Here is a 27,172-nt window from a genome sequence, read left to right on the forward strand (position 1 = left end):
AAGAAGAACCTGCCCCCGAGTGTCTCAAGATCACAGCGAAAGCATGGACGGAGGATGGCAGCTAAGCAGGTAAGGAATTTGAGCCTACAGAAGCTAACCTGTGTCAGTAACCTGATTCAGATGCCTTCTTGATACTCTCCAAAATTTATATATTGCTTTAAGGACATATAGGGCATGTACTAAAACTGCTTACGCAGCAAGCCCGAAATGAAATCCTAACAGGAGCGACGAGTAAACCATCAGCCCTGTTAGGGTGAAAATTCATCAAGCTTAGCAGTGAAGAACCACAGGAAACCTGTCCTCCACACACTGGGAGGTGTTCATCCATGAAACTCACGTGTTGATGACAAAGTCAGAACTGCCATTGCAAAAGGTTTAGACTGAAATACGGTGGAACTGGTGCAAAAGGAAACTTGTGAGAGGGAGGGTGGAAACACTGAAGATTTTTGTGGTTCTTAGGAATCTAGTAGTGATAGGACACTCTATCACTCCAGTGTGTGTGAAACCCGTGTCAGAAATGATAATACGAAGCCTGTACTTGAGATACTGTGAAAAAAATTACATGACATTTACTTTAGTTCACTTGGGATAATTAAGAAACAAGGAGATAAAAAAGAAAAAAAGACAAAGAACAGGAAATAAAAGCTTGAAGTGACAGTCAAGAATAAAAATGTTTAGGATAAAATAGCCCCCCACCCCCCAAGTCAACGAAATCATAACAGGAAAGGAAAAACAACTCAAGAGAAGGAGTGGAGGCTGACAGATTCCAGAGCGTTAAAGCTGCTGCTACTGCTGTTCTTCTTGAACTGTCACAGACCCCCTAGACCTTGTCACAACTCATGAGGTGTTTGGAAGCACCATTCTGACTTTAAAACTCAATATGGAGGTACCAACACCTGCCAAACTGGGAACAAATACCTAGTCCATATGGAATGGTTTGCATATGCTCCACCCAGGGAGTGGCACTATTAGAAGGTGTGGCCCTGTTGGAGTGGGTGTGGCCTTGTTGAAGTAGGTGTGCCACTGTGGGTGTGGGCTATCAGACCCACTTCCTATGACCCTTGAAGTCAGTATTCTACTAGTAGCTTTCAGATGGAGATGTAGAACTCTCAGCTCCCCCTGCACCATGTCTGCCTGGATGCTGCCATGTTCCTGCCTTGATGATAATAGACTGAACCTCTGAACCTGTAAGCCAGCCCCAATTAAATGTTGTTCTTATAAGAATTGCCTTGGTCATGGTGTCTATTCACAGCAGTAAAACCTTAACTAAGACACTATAGTTCCAGGATCCAGGACAACCAAAATGCACTAACCTTCCTTTTTACCTTTGTAGCTTTGCTTCTTGCTAAATAATCTTGCTAGCTGAAGTATATCAAGCAGGATATATGTATATATATATATGTATATATATATATATTGTGTATAAAATACAAAGAATAGTAAGGTTCAGAGCTGCATAATTTGCAAGTTTTCTCTACAGCTGCCAGCAGGCAAAACAGACTTTAAGACTGTCCATGTGTGTTCTCTGGCAGACTTAACACAACATTCTGGAGGCCCCATGAGATTCCCCAGAGACTAGGATGCAGGGCCACTGGACCACTGGGTCACTTGGCCCCCTCTGGGGAAATAGTGTGGAGAACCTACAGAGAGGACTGCAGACCCTAAGACATTCCAGGACCTCAGGAATTTCTCCTGCATCTACTCCCACTGCCCCAGCCCCAGAAGCTCCCAACAAAAGATTACAGAAAGTTATCTGTATCGGTCTCTTCTGGAGGTGAGCCTGTTTATGGTACTTTCTAAAACATACACTTTTGAAAGGCAACCTTAATTCTAGTGTCTGGGATCTGCAAAAGATTTCACTGCATCCTCGGATTTCATTTTGCATAGTCCTTGGTTGTCTTTATTTTTGCCTGTCTGTGTGTCTCTCTGTATGTTTTGTCAGTCCTGTTGGTGGAAAGAAAGAATTTGCAATAGGATGGGGAATGACCAGGCCCATGGCATCATTGAAGTGTATATTAAGACACTTCAAGGACGCTTTTGCAGATAAGGACAAGTATGGTGTTTATCTTATGTCAGAAACACTCTGGACCTTCTGTGAAATAAATTGGATTTTTTCTCCCCCTCCCCCCCCCTTCTTCTTCTTCGAGTCAGTTGGCCCAGCAACGGACTTCTGAACATCCAGGGGGTTTGGACTGTCTGAAATGTGGTAACTGAAGACTGGGGCCACCCTAACTAATTTCACTATATTAACCATGCTTACTCTAATGAAAGACACACCCTCAGCTTAATTCTTGTTCCCTCTTGCTGGGGACCTGGAAAACCTTTTGGTTTGGCAAGGTAGTCCAAAGAAACCAAAGCCTCCACCTTTTCTTTTCACCCCATTGGAGGAAGTAGACATTCCCCCTCTGCATGCTCCAGAATAACTGCAGGCCATGCCCAGGGAGGGGGAAATGGTTCACCTGGCTGCACTTGGGAGCATGGTGTGTGTGTGTGTGTGTGTGTGTGTGTGTGTGTGTGTGTGTGTGTGTGTAGAGGTCTTCTCTCCCCTCCACACGAACGGAGTGGTTCTGTCTATGGGAGCTCCAGGAAAAATTTCTCTAGAGGCAGCCACTGCCTCAAAGGAGGTACTCCCTGTGGGCTTAAGGCTTGAAGATTCTCCGTCTATTCCCTTCATGGTACATCTCTCTTTCTCAAACAGTGATCTGTATACTCAGGAAACTCAAAACCCACCATCCTCTGAAAAACCTCAGGTTTCCATTAGCCTATTCTAGATGGTCTTCACACTCACCTGCTGATCTGGGATGACTGCCTACAGCTCCTGGCAGTGGAGAAAAGTCACCAATTTGTCCAAGGTTACCACCTTGGATAGTGATATAAGAGCCCCAGAAACTGCCCACTGGGTTCCTGGAGTGCCTCCGAAAGGCTTCCTGGGTGATCACCCCCATAGACCCGGACACACCAGAAAACCAGTGAGCAACCAATGTTGTTTTTTTTTTCCCTGTGGCCCCAGATAATGGAAAGAAACTTCAGAAGTCAGAAGGGCTTGAGGGTATGAATAGGTCCCAATTGTTAGAGGTTGCTAGAAGGTTTATAGTAATTGTGACTCTGTAAATGAAAAGCAGAATAAATTATTGCCTTAAGCAACAGTGGCAATGCTCAGGGAGCCCTGTAAGACAGATCACAGAGGGAGAAGCCAGAAACACCAGAAAAAGAAAAAGCTAGAGAAAGACCAATGTGCTTTTCTTTTGTAGGCAAAAAGGGATACTGAAAGAATGAATACCAAATCCGAAGGGGAAAGAAGGAGAATTCATCCTTCATTTGGGTGAGAACTGATGAAAACTGACAGGGATGAGACTCCATGTCATAGATGCCAGGATAACATTAAAGGTAAGGGGTAAGTCTGCTAAATTTATGGTTGACACAGGAGCAGCCTATCAGTCCTGACAGAGCCACTCCAACCAGTGATATCTCAATAGATATCTGCCCGAGGGGTAACTGGAGAGACTCCCTGGATGATCTCCTAGGTAGTGGACTTAGGGTGTGATCCACTCCTACTTAGTCATGCTAGACTGATCCTTTCTCTTAATTTGAAGAAACATGGCACAAAAACTTTGAGCATCCCTATCCTTTAGGGAGGCCATACTAATCTGCCTTCCTGTGACCTGCACACTTTGGAGGAATAACTTCTCCAAACAAGTCTGACACATGAAAATGGCACTTAAACTTCAGGGTTTGCAACAGCTGTATCTTTCTTAGGGTTTTATTACTGTGAAGAGACACCATGACCAAGGCAACTCTTTTGTGGGGGAATGAGGGAAGGGTATATTTGGCTTATACATCCACATCACAGTTCATCATCAAAGGAATTTAGGACAGGGAGTTAAAGAAAGGCAGGAACCTGGAAGCAGGAGCTGTCATAGAATCCATGGAGGGGTCTACAGAAACTTTTATGAAAATATTTAATTGGGGATGACTTAAAGTTCCAGAAGTTGATTCCATTATTATCATGGCAAGAAGCACGGCAGCATGCAGAGAGACATAGTGATAGAGAAGGAGCCGAGATTTCTTCATCTTGATCTGTCGGCAGTTGAAGGAGTATCTCACTAGGTCTGCCTTGAGCATGTGAGACTTCAACGCCTGCCTCCACAGTGGCATACTTTCTCTAACAATGCCACACCTCTTAATAATGCCACTCTCTTTGGACTAAGCACTTAACACATGAGTCTATCGGGACCATTTTTATACTCATATAAACCACCACAAGCAATACCCTGGTTCTAGGCTAATAATCCACCAGGACTGGCCATCCACTTAGCACAAATTGTCATTCAATTACTAAGTTCTGCTACCCTAGTATGGGTTAAACGCTATTCTATACACTAGGAAGCCAAGGAGAGATTTTTAAACATGTTAACAGGCTATGGGAAGCATGAATCCTCATTGCCTGCCATTCCTCTTGGGACGCTCCTTGCTCCTAGACCTAAAACCAGTCACTCAGGACTACTGACAAATGCAGAATCTCAGAGAGATTTTTCCAAACAGTAGATATCATGCATTCCATTGTGTGTGTCTCCCACATCCTCCTCAATCTCTTGCCACAAGGAAAAAAAAAATACACCTTTCTGTGTGTTCTCTGTTCTCTGCTGGACTTAACTTGAAACAGAACCCTGGGGCCTGGGTCTATGTGGATCCTTAGGGTCCTTTTGGTTTGCTTCTCCCATGTCGCCCAACTGAAAAAGGCCCTACAGATGACTTCTGCCACTGCCACAGCATCTGACCTTTGACCACCTCTCTCCAGAAGTAGCTGGATTCCCCTGTGAGTCACTTTTTCCATCCATCAACACACAACTGCAAAGGTCTATATATGGTGTAGCTCACGTCTCTGGTTAGAAGCCTTCAATATTTTTTTTTCAGTCACCCTTGGGGGAAAGTAAAAAAAGTTCTCACCACACTTAGGATGTCCCTTGGCCTGTTCCCGTTTCCTGCCTCATACCATTTCCTGCCTCTTTCCTTGGAAGTTTAAAATTCTCCCAGGCCCCAGAGCCTGCAGAGTCTTCCTGATACTTGCACTTTTCTGAGTCTCTCTCTGAGAACTTTCCCAGGATGTTAAACTTCCCATTGGTGCCCTCCAGATGTCACCTGCCTCTGTTCCATGTTCTTTTACCAAGCCTTTCAGTTGCTTGATGTTGGAGAAGCACAGATAAAGACAGAAGATACATCTGCCCAGGTGTAAGGGAACTCTGAAGGAGATCAGTAAACTACCTTCTCTGTTCTCTGCTGAACTCCAAGTATTGAGGATAAGACTGGATAGACAGCAGGCATTTTCCAAATGAAATAAAATTGTTCTGCTTCACTGGGGACTAAGTAGATAGGAACTAGTGTGATAGACCCTCTCTCCCTTAGATGGACCAAATGTAGTAGTGTTTGCATTGATGAGAAGTAAGGACCTGAGGTCAGTGCTCAGCATAGAGCACCCAGTTGTCTTTTTTTTTTATCTGTGATAAGTATAAGACGAGATGGCCTCGTCTGTCTAAAGCTTCATGGCTTGTATGATATGCAACCTGTTATTTGTCCTCTGCAGAAGCGCCAGTGGGAATGGTCAGTAGTGGAGATTTGCTGAGAGCAGGTTGGCAATGCTTTACTCAGGAGGGCTGAGGGTGGGCTTGGTTCTCTCTCCTGAAATCCTGATTGCAGTGAACATCCTGGTGAACCCCTCTCAGGTGGGAATGAAGGCATCGTTATAAGTGAAATACAATTAGACCACTAATCTCCTGTCTCAGAACTAATGCTAATACCCTCAACAGATGAACATAGAGATTAATATTGTAAAATTTTTAAGACAATGTTGTATGAAAGGAAAGCTACTTGTCGATAATCTTGACATCATAATCCTGAAGGCTAAATTGTAAAGAAATCTAAATTTCTTTTAGTCAAACTTCAAAACCAAAATTTTATTGTTTATGTGTGTGTGTATATATATATATATATATGTGTGTGTGTGTGTGTGTGTGTGTGTGTGTGTGTGTGTGTGTGTGTGTGTGTATGATATTCATATGTTTGTTTACCTATAAGCCAGAAACCTTAAGATTTGGCTGAGAAAGGTCCCTCACAGGCTCTTAGTGTTTGAACACCTGATCTCCAGCAGGTGGTGCTGTTTAGGAGGTTCTGGAATCTAGGACATCATAACTTGATGGATGACTGACTTTGCCTCTAATAGTAGTCCTTGAAGGGCACCCTACTTCTCATTGTGATACAATTTTCTGCTTCCTGGTTGTGCTATGGGAGAAGCATCTGTAAGCTCCTGCTGCTGGATGCTGGCCTGCTTAAGCCACTGTGACTTCCACCTTAAAAACTTCTAAACTTTTTTCCTACTAGCCATTATTCTGTCACAGCAAAGAGGGGAGTAACCTATGCAACAAGCAAGAGAGATACATAGCCAGTCTCTAGGATCTGCGACCTGAGGATTGAGGGAGGCTGGAACTCACAGCCATGATGGCTCTACACCTGGAGAAGTTACAGCAGGGAAAGGTCACAATTAAGAGTGTGTCTGAAGGCTAGCATTCTTCACATCTCTGTGCACTAGAGAGACTACAATCAAAAGTACAAAACAGTGAAGACAATAAGGATGAGAGTAATGATACAGAAAAGAGAGTGATAGAAGTGATTGGGCAATAACGTGCTGCAAGGCACATCTTGAAAGCAATCTTAAAAACTAGCCAAACCCTGCTTGGGACAACAAGGAGTAAAGAGAGAAGATGCAAAAATGCCGTATGATTTAAATGAAGTGCTCAAGGCTGTGCCCCATAGACACAACCTGAGATCTCTCCACAGTCCATTGAACAACTGTAGTTTCGATAAAACAGGAAGTACCAGGGCCATGATGTGCCCATGGTCTCCATCATGTCCTGTCCTTGGACAGGGACAACTTGGCTCATATTAGCCACCCCAGGGTTCAGGCTCAGAATGGGACAGCTATTGTTGAAATAATTCCTACCAGTTGTTTAATCATCTCTCCGCTCCCCACAGCAGAGCCCCCAGCCTTTCCTGGAGCCCCTAACGTGCTCCCACTTCTGCTCTTTCTGCCCCTGAAACTACGAGGCCTGGGCATGGCCTGTGTCAGATGTTGAACCCTATGGAGATAACTTCCCCTCTGCTGCTGCAACAAAAACTATTTCACATCTTAGGTAACTTTCAGACTCTCTTTATAAGACAATAAATCATAATATTCAAATCTAAAATCCTAAATCCACTCACGTGCATACAACCTTGCCACAGTCACCCACTACACAGTACCACAGACACACACTTTACACATATATCTGACCCACATACACATGTATACACACACTTGCACACACAACCATCCATTACACACACACCTTTCTATACCCCTAAACCTCCATACCATACACATATGTATCCCTACATGTATAGACACACAAGTACACACATAATCCACCTCTAATACACACACACATGCACACATACACACACACACACACACACACACAGAGAGAGAGAGAGAGAGAGAGAGAGAGAGAGAACTCTCTACTGACCACTTTTACCTTTGTCTCTGAGCATCAAAATTCTAAGACAAAGAATTAATTTAGATAAGTCAATCAGATGGCAGTTCTTTCAAAGAGAGGACTGAAGCTTCACAACCCATATACACAGATTAGCATTAATATCCTGGTGAGTTTTACTCTTGTTAGAGAATTTCTTAGTGTAAATTGTCAGAGGAATGGTCAAAAGGAGAACAAAATTCATTAGTTAATTTTTAAAAAATCTATGTCTAATGACTATCAGAAAAAAATCACATCTGATTCCAGCGCCACCTCCATGGGAGCATGGCTGAATCATCATTCAATCCTTGAAACAACTTAAATCTGTCAGTCGGTCAAGAATGTAATGTGAGCAATTTGACATGTTTCTATCAGTTATATGAATGGGATTGTGACATCCATCTTCATTACTGAGGTGTAAAACCTTCAGGAAGTTCTAGACTTTGCCGTAGACCAAGATGAAAGCGTTGTTCCAGGAGCCCTCCTCCTCCTGGAGAGGAGGGGACATGCCACTCCAACTCCATGCAGTTGCTCACGGGCAAACACTTAGTCGCTTCAGCACTGATAAGGCAGCTCAGCTAGTAAAGTGTTGGCTGTGCAAACATGAGATCTTGAACATTTTGAAAGCGACTGTGTGGTAGTGCACACTTGAATCCCAACATTGGAGATGGAGACGGGAGCATCTCTAAGGCTCTCTGGCCTGTCATTCTAGCTTGATCGGTGGGTTCTCAGCAGGTAAGAGACTCAAAAAATCAAGGTCAGTGGCTCCTGAGAGCAACACCTGAGGTATAAAACCAAGCCAAGATTTTCTCTGCTACTGGGAACTGAAGATCAGCTAAGAAGCCACAGCCATGCTGAGCATTCAAAAAGACTGAGTGACTAATGAGAAATCCAGTGCTCATGGAGCAGTTGGGTGTGGCAGCTTCAGTGGATCATCTTAGTCTCCTCTGAATAGCCATCCATTGCTCTTTCCATGTTTATGAGACACACATTCTTAGCTTCCTCAAGCTCCAAAGCTAAAAAACCACCAAGAGCATGTAGGTGATATTCCTACCGATGGGACCCTGGTGAGAAGCCACTCCACAATGAGCCTGCAGACGGTCTTGTCAATCTCACATTGACTTTGTAGGTAGGCCTGTAGCATGGCACATTATAAACATACACAGAAGGAGCCAAAAGAAGATAAAGGTAGAAACCGATGGTGAATTTAGAGGTGGGCATCACACATAGGCTGACCCTAGAACAAGTGTCTATGTCCACAATTCTACATGTTGAAGCTTGAATTAAAGTCCGGGAGTTCTCAGGACAGAACAGGGGAAAATCGCATGGGGAAGTGTGGAGATTGCTTGGAGGGGATGTTTCCAGCTACCTGGTGAGACTGGTCAGAGAGCAGAAGCTGGGGAGCACAGCCTTCTGGGGAGCACTGTAATCTGCGATCTCCCTAGGAAGTGAACCACCAATGCGAATGAAGACAGAAGTATGCTATCACCAGAAAGGTTGGACTCAAACTTGGGGTGGGGGTCCTAAAATTGCTCAGAACTGGCTAAGAACACCAAAGAGAGGGCACGTTCTGGGGCTTGGAGGCTCTCTGTATTGTCTGCTGAAGAAGAGCAACCATGGGAAGGTGACAGCCAGGGAGACAGGGAAACTTCTGGAATGAAGCAAACATTTGTTCAACCATCAATGGGGGAAATCTAAGTCAAGGCAAATGACCATATAATATTGACAAATGTCTCTCAGGCAAAAGTCACACGTAAGCCCATACGCTTTTTAACAAATTAAGAGGTAAATAGTTTGCTGAAGGGAGCATGGAGCCACATCTGCAGACCTCTTTGTCCCTCAGCTATTCATCCCCCCCCCACCCCCGCATGTTCTGCTTTCTGTTTTTTTTTTCCCCATGCAAAGAAAGAGCTCCCGGCCTGGCTACGTGGCGCTAGCCATACAAAGCCTTCTGAAAGGACGAACAGGTATCAGCATGCACAGCCATTGGTTTCAAATGCACCATTGTCCTCCGGGGCTGGTAAGACAGGGCTTTCTCAGTAGGAAAAAAAGCAAGGAGGATTGTCTTATGCGTAAAAAGAGACATGCAGAGGTTACATCCCGAATTTGAAGGGCTTGTTCATATCCCTGCCAAGAAAACATTAATTTATGTAAAGAAGCCTGGCTCAGCTTCCCCCCACCCCCAACCCCGAATTTCCCCTTGTAGTGCTTGCTACCGTCCTATAGCTGTGAGTCTATTTCCATGTGCAGAGGCCATCAGAGCTGGCCACCTGAGACCTCCTCACCTGCTTACCTAGGGGTCCCTAGATTGTTCCTGTTCTTATGGAAAATATCTCAGCAATCCCGGAGCTAAGCATTGTGATCTCCTATGTGAGAGCGAGGCTGAGAAGGGGCTGAAGAGGGAGAGAACACTTCCCCCGCATAATTTCATTTGTCAGGAGAATCTTGCGGCTGACATTGGAAGAGTGATTTAATTGATTTTAATCATACACCTGAGAGCAGGAAATTGAGCCCTCTGTCCTGAAAAATAATTCTAGGCTTCCACCTGAATATCTAATTTGCTGCTAATAGTTTTTTCTTGAAGTTTTGTTGTGAAGTTTGGAAAACAGATCAAGGGTGAATGTCAAGAGGGTGCCTCCTGCAGCTGGCTGCTCTTTGGGGTTCCCTGGAATGAGGACACATGGCTGCCAGCAATGGGAGGTGCACCTGCAGTGCGTGAGCTCACAGAGCATCCTAGTCCAGCAAGGGAGCTGAGGCATGGTGCTGGGAGGACAGACCTGCCCTGCTTACTGTCTTTTAGTTGGAGTCACCAAGTGAGCACCCAGAGCTCATAGCCTTGCAGTGCCTTGGTCTTGACTGGCATCTAGGAGGAGACACGTTTCACAAATTTCTCTTCCAATGAAAGCTTTTCATTATAAATGGGCAAGCACACATAGCAAAACATTATAAAAAATTAAAAAAAAGAGCATGGCTTTCATCCTCTCAAATTTAATTCACTGTAAGGAAATGCCACTGCACAAAAAAAGAGCTTTGGGGGTTGAAATGTGTTTATCCTGCCTCATAAGTCCTATATTCATTTTTACATGGCCAAGAGCCAGGGAATTTTGTATCTGTTCCCAAAGAAAACCTCTGTAACCTTCCGGTGCTATTAATAGCTATTGTTCCAATGGGGCCATGGGCAGAAAAATAAGATACACTCACCCCTCCCCCAGCCCAATATGGACATTGAACAGCCTTGTGGTCATCAAAGCAGAAAGGTGCTCTCTCAATGTGAATCCTATGGAACACATGAGGAGTAGCTATGGCATGCCCAGTCTTAGATGTTTGGGATAACTCATGGGTTTCAGCTATGGAGATGCCTTTCTCTGCCCAGATGGGAGACTTGCTTTCCCTGATACCAAGAAACACTCACCGACTTTCACCTACCCGTGATCTCTTGTCTCACTGGGCTTCACACCCCACCTGAGCTTGTGGCACAATCTCTCCTTGCACCTCTCTGTTTGCTTTTCCCTTCTTCATGGTCAGTGTGTCGCCAGATTCATTTGTGATGTGCTAGTGAGGTTTCACACCATGACACTATTTTGGGGTAGGATAGAATGACACAGGATGTCTTGGGAATGCGAGAGAGGAGAGAAGCCCCTTGGCTAGGGATCTGGTTGAAGTCTCTGCCAGCCAAGCAGGAAGGTCTCCGGGACATTAACAGTAGCCCAGCCGGCTTATGACGCTTTCTCTCTTACCAGCTATAAACCTGCAAGTTTTCTAGAAATCTCATAAAAAAGAACACTCCTTGTGACCTTGGTTTTATTTGGTAAAATTATAATTTCATCCATGTCACCTCTGGAGCCTCCCTATAATTTCACTTATACACACACACACATACACACACACACATACATACATACACATACACACACACATACACACACATATACACTCACATACACATACACACACATACATACACACATACACACACATACACACATATACACTCACATACACATACACACACAGATACATACACACATACACACACATACACACCCATATACACTCACATACACATACACACACATGTACACACACATACACACATACACACACATATACACTCACATACACATACACACACAGATACATACACATATACACACACATACACACACATATACACTCACATACACATACACACACATGTACACACACATACACACATACACACATATACACTCACATACACATACACACACAGATACATACACACATACACACACATACACACACATATACACTCACATACACATACACACACACGTACACACATACACACATACACACATATACACTCACATACACATACACACACATACATACACACACATACACACACATACATACACATATACACACATATACACTCACATACACATACACACACATACACACATACACACACATACACACACATACACACACATATACACTCACATACACATACACACACACGTACACACACATACACACATACACACACATATACACTCACATACACATACACACACATACATACACACACATACACACACATACACACACATAAACACACACATACACATATATACACTCACATACACATACACACATACATACACACACATACACACACATACACACACATAGAGAGACAGAGACAGAGACAGAAAGAGACAGAGAGACAGAGATTCCTAGTAACCTTTGAAATGTAACTTGAGGGTTATTAAATGGTCTCTCTCAAAGATTCATGACTTGTGGGATGTGACCCCTTTGGCAAACCTCTATCTCCAAAAATATTTACATTATGACATAACAGAGAAAGATTAGAGTTATGAAGTAATAATAAAAATAATTTTATGGTTGGGGGTTGCTACAACATAATGAGCTGTATTAAAGAGCTGCAGCAGGGTTTGGCTTATTCTCTGCAACTCTTTCTAGGAGACACCAACACTAATGTTTTTTGTCGAATGTATCTTGCTTCCTTGCCATAAGTACCTATATCTCACGTTTAAAGTCTATATTAAAGCATCTTTAATAAAATTATAACAGCTTCATATTGGCTAGTTCTAAAATTTTTTTCTGTCAAAGCCATAACTTCTGGTTTGGCTTAAGTTTGGGTCCCTAAAACATTAGGAGACTCTTGGGTGGATGAGGATGAGGAGCAGAACCTCTGTATCCTCACTCCCAGCAGTGGGAAGGATGGGAAGCAAGAGTCAGTAGAGGCCTTCTTATGTGTGCACAGAAGGTTAAGATGCATCATTTGTGCAGTATGTCCTCGCTGAGACTATAACAGTTTTATGTCCCCAAGAACCTGCCCATGATGCTCAACAGAGCACTGAAAAGCAGCCTAGGTGCCCACTCTGTGCTGAAGACTTGTCTCTGAGCTACTCTGGCCTGGTTTGTGAGAAGCAGTGGCTACTGTTGTTGGCTTTGTGTTCACTGGTCCTGTGATGGGGAAGCCAGCATTCCTAAGAGCCTGTGCCTGAAATATGAGAGGAACCCATCTCCCTGACCTGGTGCGATGCAGCCTCCACTTCAGATGTCTGTCCTTGACTGGCATCCTCCACTTGACCTTGGCTCTCACTGGACTAGCGGACACTGAGCAGGCAGTGGTGCTAGTACGTTAGCTCTAACTCTCTCTAACACTACAGGCCCAGTGTCTGTAGGATGGGCTCAGTATGTGCCCTTAGCTGTCCAGAAACTGTTCCTGTACCTGAAGTTGACAACAAGGTCAGATGTCAAAGTCTAGAGAAAACAGCAGCTGGTGGCTGAGCCCAGTGCTCTAATGTGCCCTGCTAGAGACGCAGAACTGGACCATCAGCCCATCCCCAGGACACCTGTCTTCTCAGACTTAAAACTGACAAAACTCAGAGGTGCTTGAAAATGCTGCCCTTTAGAACATTCTCAGCTCTCCGGGAGTGGCTGCGGCAGAATCCCTCACATCTGGACTCACAGGCTTTAGGGTTTACAAAGTACTTTTATAAACAGCACATTAGACTTCCAAGAGATTCTTCAGACTTAATATTTAATATGCTAACATGAGCATATTGGGTCTTGGGAAATTTAAATTCAGAATAGAATTGAGTAAATTAAAAACAAAAGAGGTCAATAATCTGTGTATTTAAACACACTTGTGCATTCTGATTTTTTTTTTCTTTTTGGTGAGGCAGTCTCATGTAACTCACACTGACCTCAAACTTTATATGTAGTCAAGAATGACTTTGTATGTGACCCCCTGCCTCTATCTCCCAAGTGCTGGGATTGTAGGCATATGCCACCACATCTAGACTATGTTCTTTATAATTTGTTTTAACATTGTAGGCATCACTGGCACAGGTTTACACAGGGTCATCTACTCTGTTCTATGGTAATCAAAGTTTTTAGTTTTGTGGTTTGTAAAGTACATCTTGCAGTCCTTTTAATTTTGTTTTATATTTACTTAGTTGTCTGTCATCTGTCTATCATCTATCTATCATTTATCAACTTATTATTTATCTATCTATAACCTATTATCAATCGATATATATCTATTTATCATCAATCTATTATCTATCAATCATCTAGCTATAATCCATTATCCATAACCTATTATCTATCAATCACCTATCTATTTGTCATCTATCAATCAATCTATTACCTATCAGTCAACATTTATCTATAATCTATTATCTATCAATAAATCATCTATCACCTATTATTTCTCAATTATTCGTCTATCAATCAATCAATTCATCTATCTACCTATCATCTATCTTTCTACCTATCTATATACCTACCTATATCTATGTGTACATGACAAGTATATACCTGAAGGTCAGAGAACAACTCATGGCAACTGTTTTCTCCTGACAACACCTTCTAGGGATTAAATTTAAGCCATTAGTTGGCTCCAAGTTCCTTTCCTCACTGAGCCATCTCACTAGCCCAGAGTTTAATGCTCTTGAGATTCATTTAGGACACAAGTAGTTACAGTCAGCAGACCAAGAATTTTGTTCTCTTTAACTTGAAACATTTTCAGATTTCTGCCACCAAATGGAACATATTTGCCCCTGAGCTCATATTAGCAGTGAAGCACAGGTGGGGTGGCAGACAACAGGTGGCAGAGAAGGCATTAGAGCTGGGACAGTGGCCTCTACTGCTGACCAGGCAAATATACACTGGTTATAAATGACCTGCTTGGTGATTATACAAATGCTTTTTTGATAATTATTAAACAGTGATGAGACAGACTTATTAAATGAGGTCATTTCTGTATCATAAACAAAGAGACCCCAGCATACATGGTTTACTCTAGACAACAGGGCTAGGCATCTCCTAGCTTGACCTTGCTATACCCTATGCCTTCCCTTCCCTTCTTTTCCCTTTCCTCCTCTCCCATCTCTTCCCTTCCCCTCCCTCCTTTCCCATCTTCTTCCTCTTTCTCCCTTTCTCTCAGTCTGCCTTCTTGCCTCCCCTTCCTTCACATTCACATTCATGTTGGTCGCATCTAAGGGTTGATTCATAGGCAATGGCATAACAATGTCCAAGGCTCTCATATCATCCTGTCTCCTATCTCTCCTTAGAGAAGGTAAGTCTTTATCCATGTCTTCCTCAGGCATAGGCCTGAATATATTTTTTGCAAGTGTATCTTATTAGCATATATCAATTATATAAGTTAATGAGTTTCACTGTGACATTTTCATACATGTACTTGATGTGTTTTGATCATGGTCACCCTCCCATTACTTTCCCCTGTCCCTGCTCTTTCCTGCTGACACCTCCCTCTTTCCAAACATCATCCCTCCTACTTTCATGTCTACATCGCACACGTGATTGACAGAAACACAGGGTGCTCACCTTTCTGAGCTTGCCCTTTTCACTTAACATGGTGATCTCCAGTACTGTCCATTTTTCTGCAGCTGACAAGAGCCCTATATAAAGGAGACTCCAAGGAGAAACAAAACCGGTGGTCTCCATCAACAGCTTGAACAAAGAGAGGTGACCACAAAGAAAAAGAGAACTATATGAGTTTACTCATTAATTTATTACTTTGTGGTGCTAGGGATAATGCTCAGGGCCCTTATGCATGCTAGGCTATTATAAGACTGAACTGCATCTTCAGGTTTGGAAGATAGATAGATAGATAGATAGATAGATAGATAGATAGATAGATAGATAGATAGATAAATTTGTCATGTTTTACAGGCCTTATGCATGCTGGGTAAGTGCTCTAACAATGACACCATACCCTGAAGGTCAAAATGATACACTTGAAGGCACAGAGGTCTCCCCACAAGGACTCTCATCGATGTCTCTTTTCTCCTGTTCCATGGAAGGCACTTTCCACAACGAAATTTTTTATTTCTTCTCTCTTTGGAGACTAGTGCATCTTCAAAATCCCCCCCCGCCCTGCATCTGATACCCATGAAATTCTGTATTTCCTCTGCATCTGTGGGTCTAAGCAACCATGCCAGAGGTGTGAATTCACTCAACCACTACCACAGTGACACCTCAGAAAGGTTCCTTTGTGTAATCACCTCTCATCTCTAACCCCTAGCAAGCCTTATTCTCTTCATTTCTATAGCTTCATTCTTTCTAGAATGTTATAGAAATGAAGCCACTCAGATGTAACTTTTCAAGATTTTCCCCTCTCATTTAACACAAGTTCCTTGAGGTCTATCCAAATGTTTTCCTATGTTAATAGTTTATTCTTTTTTATTTCTGGATAGTATACTTCACACCTCACTTTGTTTAACCTGTCACTTGTCAATGGGCATCTCAAGCTTTTGTGCACATAATTTTTGTGCAAATCCAAGTCTGTGTCCTTGGGGAAATGGCCATTAGTGGAGTTGCTGGGTGTTAAAGCAACTGCATTTTTGGTTTTGAAGAAATACTGACACTATTTTACTGAGTGGCTATGTCATTTTGCATCCCCACTATGAGGATGAGTGATTTGTTTGCTGGACATCTGTTTAGCACTCAGTGCCATCACTATTAGTCTATGCTAGCCATCGTGGTACCTATGTGACAGCATGTCATTATAGTTTTAATTTGCATTTCCCAGATGCCTGATGACTCTGCCCATTCAGAGATTACAACTTTATCAAATTATGATTTTGTTTATAAATCAAGGTGGTCTCAGTTACTGCAGCCCCATACTGTTGCTACACCACTTCACCCAAATACTTGGTCCATCTGTGAGTCTTAGGAGCAGACTCTTCCTAGAGTCTTTCTCTGAGTTATGCCTTTGGGGAAGCCCAACAAGGAGGAAGGATCAGGCTTTGGAGGCAAGTCAGCAAGCATGCATTTACCCATTTGTAACATTGATAAGCAGAGAGCTGAGCCTGGGTGGGGGGCAGATGCCAGTGTGAACATGAAGCATCTGCCTGGTATCTCTCAAGCTCTGGGAACCCATACCATTCCTGCTCCTCTTTCTGTATCTTTACATCTCTTCCCCTCACCCTCTCTTCATGTCACAATCTTACCCTTTCTTTCTACTCTTGGCACATGGCAAACATTTACCACCCAACTAAAACGCCACCAGATAAAGCCTGTGTTTGCTCTTTGGACAATATTCAATAAATTACACTGAGCTGCAAATGCCACGGGTGGGAACTGTAAGTGCTTTGCTGTAAGTCTTTAAGCAAAGACCTGCGGCAGATGCAGTGGTGGGTAAGCCCCCTGGATAAGCTCCTTTTAATGTGGAGCAAGGAAGCATTCATTCTTCAGGTACCTCAGCATTGTCCTAATGACAAGAACCTGCTGTGACAGCTTTGACTGCTCTGCTCTCCTATGTCTTCAATGGATCTGTCTCCTTCATAAGAGAATTCCTTTAAGTTGGTTATCAACAAAAATTTGCCAAAGAGTTGGGCTTGAGTAACTACACTATTGTGCTTTCCCTAGAGACAAAACTTGGACCATTAAATCCACTCCTTTTGTGACTTGGGAGAGCTGAGTGTTCTTAATGCAAAATGTGAGACTAAGAATCAGTGGTGCCCACCAAAGCTCATGGTTAAGCCCTATCAGGGGCTGGCCCCATCTCACAGGATTAGCTTAGCAATGGTTTCCTCACCCATGTATCTGAGCTCCCCTCTGCTACAAAATCTTGACTCAGTGTGGAAATCAGAATTACCTTTTGCATTTGTTACCTTTGGTAGAAGTGTTCCTATTAGTTTCCACCCTCTTTCTGAGAACATTTTTGTGAACCTTCTATAAAAGAAGTGAGATTTGAGACAGACCAGGAGTGCTTGGACAGGATCAAGAGACAGCCTTAAGAGACCTGGTACCTGGTAAGCCCCTAACATTCCAAAAGTCCCCATTCCTGGGAATGATACTAAGGAGAATGTAACTGCCTAAGAACACAGTTAGGTGGGTTGAATGTACTCTTTCAGGGGTATCCTGGGGCTCTATAGCCAAATATCCAATTCCTCTCCGGAGAAAAATGCTGTTGTCAACCAGGGAATAGAATACCTTCCTTCTCCTGCTTCGTCCTGCTATAGAAGTTTGATAAGGAGTACCAGCTTAGTTTCCAGTCCTGCTCATCCTGGCTGCATTATTTCAGACCTGCTCCTGACCAGCCTTGAGCCTGAGCAGTCTCAGCTATAAAAGGTGTGAGTAGTATCCTCTTGGGGAGTGATCAGGCAGGAACAGGACAGAGTCTTGCAAATTCAAAATGCATTCATAAGACAGCATTGCCATTACTCCAAGCTTCAAGAACCAGAATTTTCTCAAAGAAAATGTCCAGTGCAAATGCATTCAGATTCCCTTTCATCCAAACTCTTCGAGTGACTTTGGATTCCCTTGGGAAGGTGGAGAGTCTGGGCTTTTTCTCAGCAGTGGTATGTAATATAAAAGTAACTCGCTTCTACTCTGCATGCAAATATAGACAGGAGTCTTGCTGCCTCTTGCCTACAAGTGGTAACTGGGGATGACTGCTTGCAAAGTCAGAGATAGAGAGCATGGTTATATTCAAGCAACAGCCCAGTCTTCTGCCCAGACTGGGCAAGTTCAATGTTGGCAAGAAGTCAGGTTGGGAATCCCATTGGCTTTCTTTCACTGCCAGAGGCAGGTTATGGCTATGTTTTATAGTAGATAGCTTTCAAATGCATGGGATAAGAAATTATTGTCAGGTAAGAGATAGTCTAGTAGAAAACGCTCAGCTGCTGGATATGGGTGTGTCAGTACAAGGAATGGCGGCCTCTGGCAATGCCTCTCACTCATAATTCCTGGGCACCTACTATATGCAGGCCAGCGAGAAGGCCAGGACATCAGGCAGGTAGGTCGGGGAGCTTCCATCAGAGCACTGTAGATGGGAACATGTGACCAGTGTTTATTTGCTCATGAAGCATTCATCGAGGGCCCTTTATGCATCAGGCCTGCAAGTGGTATCTAATGGTGTCCTTGAGACTAGGGAATCCAGAATTGAGGATTATCTTCTGCCTGCCACTGCTCTCTTCACTACTGTGTGTTGCCAGAATGTCATGATTGGCATGCCTTGTCTTTTATTGCTAACTTGTCCCAAGAAAGATTCACACCTGTGCTCAATGTCATCCATACTATGCCTTGTCCTCTCCACAAAAGTATTTGTCACTTATTTTCTACCAAATAGATTTACTTTATGCTCTTTCTGGAGTTACTGGATTCTTTTACATTATTTTAATTTTTAAAAAGAAATTTGGAGAAGTCAAAGGTGAAAAATATGATTGCCAGAAGAACATTTTAAGTAATTAACCATTTCTAACAGAACACCCTCACAGGCCATGGAGTTGAGATCAGCGCTGTGGTGGCTATTTTGAGACTCCAAAGAGATGGCATAGATGAAATAAGGTGCACTGTAGCTGCTCAACAAATATCGCTTATATTTAATGAAACTATATCAGCAAGCCAATTGAATTAGAATTTATAATAGTCTACCCCCTTACAGTTTTGAACCACCAGAGGAAAAAAAGAAACGATCTGCATGCAGATGAGGATACCAGTTTTGCCACCGAGTCTTTTTTTAGAATTGAAAAGTGATCCATTTTCATTTCCATTGCTGTGATAAAATACCTTGAGAAAAGAACAACTTAGAAGAAACAGGTTTATTTAGCTTACACTTCTATAATTCACCATAGCAGAGAAGTCACATGGCAGAGGTCTAAAACAAACAATGACATCACAGCCATGGTCCAGAGCACAAATGAATATATATATATATATATATATATATATATATATTTTCTTACCTGTAACCAGCTTTATTTGCATGCTCTTATACAGTTCAGAACTCCCTGCACAGGGAATGGTACCACCCACAGTAGGCTAAGTCTTCTCACATCAATGAACTTCATTAAGACAATGCCCCATAGACATAGCCACAGGCCAACCCAATGTAGAGAATCTCTCCTTGAGCCTTTCTTCCCAAGTGATTCTAGATTATGCCAAGTTGATAATGAAAGCTATCCATCACAGAAAGCTGAATTACATAGATGGACATGGACCTCAGTTCCAGAATCTGATGAAGGTCTTGGGTATTGGGGTTAAGATAAGATGATGTTTTCCTTACCTAAGTGGGTGTCACAATTTTGTGAAGACAGAAATACAGAATAGCTCAACCGACCAGCCAGAGACAGCAATTTCAGCCTAGACTTACAGGAGGCCCAGTTGTCTCTGTATTATTGAAATAAGTACTCAGTAGGTCAGCACTGGAAGATACCACTCCAGGTGCAGTGGTGCCCACTGGAAACTTTTACTTTGTTTTTGAGCCCCAGCTGTAGTTCCTCCATCATTAATAGCAACCTTGGATATAACAGTGACATGTGACATGGTTATAAGAGAGAAAAGAGGTCCAGTGTGGGGAAGGCCTTTCTATAAACAGATGCACAGCCTCTATAAGCAGTGACTATAATCTAGAGAGAACATGTCATTCTGAGACATACTTGTCACTGAGGTAATCTTCAGGAATAAAAAAAAATTCTGATAAGCACTCAGCTAGTGCACTAGCTGCCATGCCTAAGAGTTCTGCCTTTGGCATCTTCCAGCCATCTCTAGACCTCTCTTCCTCCCCCCTTCCTCCCCCTTCCTCTCCCCTTCCCCCCCCCTTTCCTCCCGTCTGTCCCCTCCCCTTTTCTTCCTTCTTCTTCTTGCCTTCCATCTCCACCTCTCTTCTTTAAAATTTTGCTTTGGGGCTTAAAACAAGGCCCATCTCCTCAGCTTCTGGTCAGACATACTAACTGATCCATGAGTTTAATTATTAATACTTGGCATATACCCATTGATCATGCACCAAAAATATTGTCTTTAAACATTGTCCTTGTTATAGTTTCTCAAATTCAAGAAGTGTAAGTATTTGGAAACAAACATAGAAGTATAGCCAGTAAATAAGGCTGTAACTCAGATAGAAGAGAAAAAGCATACAAATAGTGAAGAGCTAAGTCTTAGGAATTCCAAACACCCCAGGCATGTCTGTCTGTCATTTTTTGCATCTTCCAATTAATGCTTTTCTCCTGAGCTCCCTGAACTATTCATAAGCAGACCTGGATTCCCATATCTTTGCAGGTGGCAATCCAGTGAGTATGTTGCCAGGTTCCTAATTAGCACAGTGAATCATTAAAAGAGTGAGTGGGACAGTTACTTATAAGTATGGTAACAACTGTATTCTCTATTTGAGAGGAAAGGAAAGTTTCTGTCTCCATTGGCCCTTGTTCTTTTGATTGCACGGTGTTTGTTTCCACTTAGGAAACTTTCCTAATGCAAAGCCAGAGTCTGTTTATTGTACTGGCTCCCAAGGACCAAACATTCTGCAGATATTGGCCACTATTCAGCTGTCCCTGAAGCAGTAGCTGAGAAACATGGTGGCCTGTCACCTCAGCACTGCCCATTGTCCAGATGGTCATATTCCAGGACAACGAGGATCACAAGCATCTGGCAACCTGGTCCCCATTCTTGGCAGAAACTTGTTGGATGTGTGGCACCGTGGAGGATGTTCAAAAGGCACAAATATCTCATGGGGGTCCTTTGTATTTTGTATCCTTGTCCTATCTGTGTTTTCTTGACCTTATTAGCACTAATGCCCAAGAGCTTAGCATTGGGAAGCCAACCACGTTCTTAGAGGCCAACTGTAACTTTCACTCCTCAAGGTTTTAAAATTAAACAGAGATGAGAAGTGAGAGCAGGTGACATGCTACCTGGAGTTAACTACTGACCTGTTCTCCCTCCCAGGCTCTAATGGAAAGGTCTGGGGCCTTTGAGCTCAGAAGTGACAGTACACAGAATACCATCGTACTTGAAATAAGCCAGAGGGACTGCGGTCACTCTTTGGGGGCAGGCTGGCAGCCCTGGGCGCTGTGTGGGAGAGGGCACTGCCAGCCTTCTTTGCAATTCAGATGTAATGTTCTCCTGGGCTGACTTACCATCTGCCAGGCACACAGACCTGTCTCTGTTCGGTCATTAATTAATGTCCCAACCACAAAGCCACATGAATCGTGCAAAACAGGTCCTTCTGAGGTGCTAGCTGATCAAGTCTTACTATTGCTCCCTTTCCAAGTATAGGACTTTTTACTACTGAAACAGGGTCAACTCTGATGTTGGCTTGAATTCATGAAGACAGTCTGCATGTCATAAATACATTTTGTTTAATGGCTCTGATATTAGTTACATGAACAACAGCTGAGTGTTCATGTAAATTTTTGATGTTTACCTGAAAAATAACACCAAAGTCAAGCCGTCAATTGTTTTTATTCTTAGGGCATGTAGGGGATAGCCTTGGACTCAATCTCAGTTCTTCTTGCTCCTAACACCTGTTAGTCCAGTAGAAGATGCCATTTTTCCATCTTGGTTTCCTCCCATGAAACTTACTTGATGAAGAACTTCTGTACTGGCAAGTGGGGCTTTGTCTAAATGCACGTTGGCTTGGATGCATTCCTGAAGGTGTTTCTAATTCAGTACAGACTCTTTGTCATTGAAATAAGCTTTGTAGAAAGTGATCACAAGCCATAACCATTGTCTAGCTGAGCATCTCCAAATTTGAAACTGTATCTTAGAAGATGGTGAGTGGAGCCTATGTTGTCATTGTCATTCGCAGGACTAAGGCAGAGTTACCCCAAGGCATCATCCCTTGGTCACAAGAGGTCTGGAGACTTATGGTATATCATCGACAAAATGACTTGGGCATTTTGTGGGGAGCAGGGAGGCTGGATGTCACATGTGTACATGTCACATGTGTACATGTTTTAATACTCTGCCCTTGGTGGAATGAAAGAGCCCAGGCCTTTTTTATTCAGGAAATTTCCAGTAAAACTACCAAAGCGATTTTCAGAGCATAAAAATACTTGTGCACCCTAATCTCATACCTGCCTTTGGCTCCCTTTTGAGGAATATGTTAGACCCAAATGAGGCTAGCTCTTCAAACAATATCCTCTAGAACTTGAGAAGAAACATCTTCCTACCTCCGTAGGTTGGATTTGGAAAAACTGGACAATTGAACTGAACTTTGCGGGTGTGGTTGTTACTTCCCTCTCCACATGGCAATCTTTGTTGTCCCAGAACATGGCTCCAAGTCAAAAAGTCAACGTAGTTGGGATTTGGGATAAAGAAGTAAGGACGAGAATGAAGTGACTTAAGATCCCTCAACCCCAGGGACCCATGATCCAACGTCCTATTGCTTTTGGGATGTCAGGCTTCTCCTCACAGACTGATTGTCTTGGTAACTTCCAGTGAAGGCACTAATGCCACAGTGCACAGGGTGAGGGACACTCATGTACCCCTCAAATATAGGGCACTGTGCAGTAGAAGAGGAAAATATGTTTTGAAGCAGAAACTGACTGGACCCTACAATGGGAGTCAGCAGTGACTCTGAGGTCCTTCCGACTTAGTTCAGTGGAATTGTGAAGTCCAAGAACTTGAAATGAAAAAACAAAAATATTAAATTGGTCAGTTCTCTTCAAGGTTTCTATAAAATATTTTGTGTGAGTGCTGTATATACATGTGTGTATGTGAGTATATACATGCATATAAGTATATATATGTATATAAGCCAGAGGTCGAACCCTGTGTTTCCTTAGGTGTCAAGGTCTTTCACTGGCCTAGAGCTAATCAAGTAGGCTAGACTGGCCCAGGGACCCTCCTGTCCATGCCTCTTCGCTCTGGAATTACATGACAACACCATGTTGCCCGGCCTTTTTATGTGGGTTCTGATGCTCAAACTAAAGTAGTACTTTGTGCTGGTAAAACAAGGTTTTACTGCCAGAGTCATTCCCTAGTCTGTCCCCTAGGGCTTTGATTCACAGACACAGCCATCCTCACATCAGGTCACTTTACAAGAGTGACCAGATTGGCCTGATATGACATCACCGCAGAAGGAAGACACTTCCATGTCCCTTTCATGGAAACCTCTGTTGGGCTGAGCCCTCCCATCTCATTCCTACTCCAGCTCCCACATCCTACCCTCTTGCCACAGCCTGGGGAGAACTGGGGTTTTCAATACCTGTTGAGGATGCCTGACATTTGCTGAGCAGCTGAACAGCAATTGCTCTAAACTGTTCTGAGCAAGAACACCTGTATTTGCCCTTTTGGGAAATTCTGTGCTCTAGGCAGCACTTTCTAGGGAATGTCACCCTCAATCTGCATGCACCCAACCCCCACCGCCTCACAGCTGGCAGACAGGTGACAACAGAAAATACTGCCATACTCTGCACTGTTGGAATGAAAGCTGACATGTGTGCAAACAACAAACAACTGTCACACACACACACACACACACACACACACACACACACACACACACACACACACTGGCAGAGAAAAGCCCATCACAAAACCAAACACCTCCAGATAGCACCTTCTGGACAGCCTTTGACCTCTGTGAAGACAAGCTGTGGGGAGATACGCCTGTCCTCAATGGCTTTGACCTATCAAAATGCCTTCTGGATTGATAAACATGCCGGGTTTATATTATGATTGCTGCATACAGTTTTCTGTCACCGCTAATTTATTTGCAAGTCTTAACCTGGCAGGGTCTGACACCAGCCGTATTTTATAATGAGACCTGTGGAAATCAATCAGCCCCTCCAAAGTGTGTGCCACCCAATCACTCAACACTAGGGTGCCGGCAGAAACAGGTTCATCATGCAGAGGAGGTTGAACATGTCGCAGGGAGGTGACATCCCTGGATGGAGACTCTTTACAAGACAGGAATAATGCAGCCTCATGTCCGTCTTTCATCTCACGATGCCCAAGTAAGTACTTTGAATGTAGAGTGCTAAACTCTCTCATCATTTGGGAAGGTAAGTATTGAGACTTAGAAAGGTTCTGAGGTCGGTAGCACCACTCTGATTTGGCATAGACTGGACATAACCAGCAGTTGAACTTGTAGCCTAAAGCCAGGAAGGAAGATTCCAAGTTCAGTTTTCTTTCATGGAGACGGGAGTTGGTCCTGTGAAATGCCATAGGAAAGGACGCGCCAAAGACCAAATTCTGGAAGACCAGCAGGCCACCAAGCTAGGGCTCATACTGCCCGCTGTGGCCCTCACTGGGCACCCCACATCTGTGTGCAAACCTGGCTCCATTAGGCTTCATCAATAGTTGGGAGATATCCAGACAATATTGAAACATTCTCAAATGAACTTTGCATAGAGACAGTTTCATTCGCTGCCTCCCTCCTCATGCATATTAACAAATGGTATGCGGGGCCTCATTTAATTCACTGATTTTACATTCGGATCACTTTCTCTTTTACAGCTATTTTTACCGGGCTTCATTAATCTTTGTTGAATACAATGGCATACATCTTTAATGCGGCCGCTGTCAAGTCGTATTTCAGCAGGAGCTGCAAACTGAATGACAGCAAGCAATATTAATAAATTTAACATAGACTATATCAATTTTTAACAGAATGAGTGTGGCAAGCTAAATGTATTATTTTTCATTTAAATCATAGAGTTTATCACCAGTTAAGTAGTAGCGGTGATTTGGGGGTGGTGGTGGGGGGGAGAGGCTTGTGACGTACCACACAAATAGATTTACATCTCATTAATAAGTAAATTAGGAAAATGCCTTTCAAGTTCAGACAAGTACATAAGTGTAATCTCCATATTAAAGGGGTAGTCTTTGATAAACCACGGAGGAATTGTGGCAGCCAAGGATGTGACATGGTGCCAGCACCGGCGCCCGGTCTGCTCTCCCACCTTTAATTATGCTCCTTCATTACTAAAGAGATAAGTGTCTCTTCAGTTAACATTCCATAAACGAACAGCATGCCAGCACCTCCCAAATCATTTTTTGCAGAAACCATGGAAAGGTGGAAACACTTATGAACAAAAACGAATTATCAGCTCCTCTGACTTCTTTACCTACCCCTGCAATAACATGAAAATACTCAGGCAGGTTCTCTTTTACATTTCCAAGAGAAATGAGTCTTTAAGGATGCTATACAGTGGGGGGGGGGAGACAAGAAAGGGAACATAGAAGAAGGAGGGGGGCTCTGATATATTTTTTTAATTTCTCTTCATAAATCCCAACAGAGATAATTTGCTGTAAAACGTAAACCCAGTGAGAACTCGTCTGTCTGTGTTAAATAAAAAAGTTACGGTTGGCAGGAGGCATGTTTCTGCAGTAGCTTTAGCGATTATAGGAAATTACATGCAAAGCCGGAGTTCTGATCCTAAGTTAATTTATAATTGGAAAAAACTTATTAATTAGCTATGTCGCTCTAATTAAGAATTAGAAGAGTATGCATTAGGAAGTCAGTAGCCAACTGACAAGAAGTTTTGAAAGCCCAGCAGAGACAACAGCTCAGCCCTGGGCAACTTTGCCCAGTGCCTCCGGCTTCTCCCTAGAAATAAGAAACATACACAAACACACACCCTGATGCTTGTGCAAAAACAAGGAAGTGGGCTGGAGCAGGCCAGCCTGCAAATGGGAGCCAAATCACAGCATCCTGGTGGGTCCAGCTCTAGCCACTGTAGGTGTCCTGTTTTCTAAGACCAGAGGTTTCTAGAAATACACATAGATGTCAGGTCATCCTCCTTCTATGTACCTAGTTCTGTACTGTTCCAGCTGACTTGCTGTTCCTTGTATCTGTAAATATGTCTTTGTTTTTATTTCATCCTTGCCCATGGAGTTACATACAGATACACACGAGAGAGAGAGAGAGAGAGAGAGAGAGACTCTCACATGGTAAAACTCTTTACTGTTTATAAGGGTCAGTAGTTTTGTTTAATAAAAACAGAAACTTTTAGGCCTTTTTCTTCCAAGATCTTCTTCATTGCATGTGATGAGTTTTTGTTATATTTGATGGCAAAAGTCAAGATTCTTCTATTCTAGACTGTTACTACTAAGACACAAATATGAAACAGAAGGACACAACAAGAAAAGTGACTAAGAGAGTTTTGTATATATGTTGAATGTGTTTGTTTCTACACACATATAGTACAAGATTAATTGACATTAAATGTTGAACCCTGAACATTCACACCTGTGGGTCTCATTCTCCAAGTGCTCTTTGCTTTCCATAAGTGCAAAACAAAGAGCTCGAGGGGGCATCAGAGAAAATTTGCTTCTCTTATTTGAATACCAAAAGAGATGTCCCCCAAATAACCATGCTGAAGACACAGTTACCAGCC

General features: G+C 43.0%; 1 long non-coding RNA gene across 2 annotated transcripts; it reads left to right on the forward strand.

The window, feature by feature from the left end:
* Positions 1–2,145: 2,145 nt before the first annotated feature.
* LOC108349660 (uncharacterized) lies at positions 2,146–25,444 on the forward strand. Of its 2 annotated transcripts, none has more exons than XR_005499508.2 (4): positions 2,146–2,206; positions 3,252–3,387; positions 24,552–24,787; positions 25,290–25,444. It is a non-coding gene; the product is annotated as an uncharacterized LOC108349660 (long non-coding RNA). The 2 variants fall into 2 exon arrangements; XR_001836041.3 differs by having other exon boundaries at positions 24,566–24,787.
* The last annotated feature ends 1,728 nt before the right edge of the window (positions 25,445–27,172 follow it).

Source organism: Rattus norvegicus, chromosome 1, assembly GCF_036323735.1.
Source record: "Rattus norvegicus strain BN/NHsdMcwi chromosome 1, GRCr8, whole genome shotgun sequence".
Taxonomy (NCBI): Eukaryota; Metazoa; Chordata; class Mammalia; order Rodentia; family Muridae; genus Rattus; species Rattus norvegicus.